The sequence below is a fragment of the Echinops telfairi genome, unplaced genomic scaffold (genome assembly GCF_000313985.2).
Source record: "Echinops telfairi isolate 266 unplaced genomic scaffold, ASM31398v2 ScPeMD7_7404;HRSCAF=8442, whole genome shotgun sequence".
In the NCBI taxonomy this organism is placed as follows: domain Eukaryota; kingdom Metazoa; phylum Chordata; class Mammalia; order Afrosoricida; family Tenrecidae; genus Echinops; species Echinops telfairi.
In genome coordinates this window covers 351,335-352,997 of record NW_022111304.1, presented here as the reverse complement: position 1 = coordinate 352,997, position 1,663 = coordinate 351,335, and the positions used below count along the sequence as shown (strand labels likewise).

General features: G+C 34.9%; 1 pseudogene; it reads left to right on the top strand.

Annotated features, from left to right (window-relative positions):
* Positions 1 to 2: 2 nt before the first annotated feature.
* LOC101656773 lies at positions 3 to 1,397 on the top strand (annotated as a pseudogene).
* The last annotated feature ends 266 nt before the right edge of the window (positions 1,398 to 1,663 follow it).

The window sequence follows — 1,663 nt, the reverse complement described above, 5'->3', positions numbered from 1 at the left end:
TCATGTCCTATGACAGGTATGTGGCCATCTGCAAACCCTTGCATTACATGACCATCATGAATCATAGAGTCTGCACACTGCTGGTCTTTGCTTCTTGTTTGTCTACATTCTCAGTCATATTACCAGTTGTTATATTGTGCACACAGCTTGTTTACTGTAAATCCAATGTTATTGAGCATTTTATTTGTGATTTTTCCCCCTTATTACGTCTTTCTTGTTCAGACACCAAATCCTAGAGTTAACTGGGTTCTACTTGGCTGCATTTATTCTTCTGTTGACTTTGACATTAATAATTTTGTCTTACATATCTATCATCAGAACAATTTTGAGAATGCCTTCAAATAGTCAGAGGATAAAGGCCGTTTCCACATGTTCTTCCCACGTAATCGTCATCTCCATCTCCTATACCAGTTGCATTTTCGTGTATATTAATCCATCAGCCAAAGACAGGATGCCTTTGAGCAAGGCAGTAGCTGTGCTCAACATTTCAGTAGCCCCCATGATGAACCCTTTTATATACAGCCTAAGGAATCAGCAAGTAAAGAGAGCTTTCATGGAAATGGCAAGGAAGGTTGCATTTTTATCAAGCAAGTTAAAAAATAAAGATGATGCAACAAATAAAACATAACAAAAAAGCATTAAATGTAAAACTCTATTTAAAGCCTCCTGATTCTATAGATTTACTTTTATTGCTAATACTGTGATCAACAATGATAAGGTAATATATGTGTAATATTTTAATGAGAAAAGGTAGTATATATAGATATAGATATACAGAGAGAATTCTCCTGTGAAGCATATATAGAGATGCTTCATAGGAGTATATATGTGTGTGTGTGTGTGTGTGTGTGTGTGTGTGTGTGTGTGTGTGTATGATATACAGGATAGTATATATCTCTCTATATATATATTAACCTTATCTATCTATCTATATACTATCTTTTCTCATTCAATGCTTTCACTCAAGCATTTCTCTTGAGGTAGCCATTCTATTCTCACAGTTACAAGACTGGCCTTCTTCTTGTCTTCTTATTTTTTAAAAATTTTCACAATCTTTCACAATAATTCAAAAAGAAAAAGTATAAAAGAGTGACTAGGAGGGACAGAAGCAGAAAAATTGCATTCTTAGGATTTCTTCAGAAACAAATTTATAAGAGTTTCAAAAGCAATTTTTAACATCATTTCTAAATGAATATGAAATACTAAATATAATCTGATGACAGTCTCATTATAATATTTCAGTTACAATCTTCCAGAATGTATCTATTAAGGACTATATGGAGAGGAAAAAAAGTCCCACTGAAGAAGACTTTTATGCTTCCCCACGGGGCACAATCAAAAAGAAGACCAGAGGGAAAATGATGTTTGCAAATCATGGTGGAAGCAAAGGATATTGAAAGCACAACGAACTGACCAAAGAACAATCAAAACTATCTTGAAGGATGCGTATGCAAAATGATCCCTTAAAGACAAGGACAAATTCTTACTAAAACAACCCCTCCCTAGATTATCTCAGACAGAGGTCAAGAATCTCTAAAGACCCATAACAAAGGAAGAATAAATATGGTTCTCAGGAAAAGAGCAACAAAAATAGCTCCCAGTATAGTCAGCTTCATAGGAGAGTTCTACCAAGCATTCAGGGAAGAGCTGACACCGATCCTCC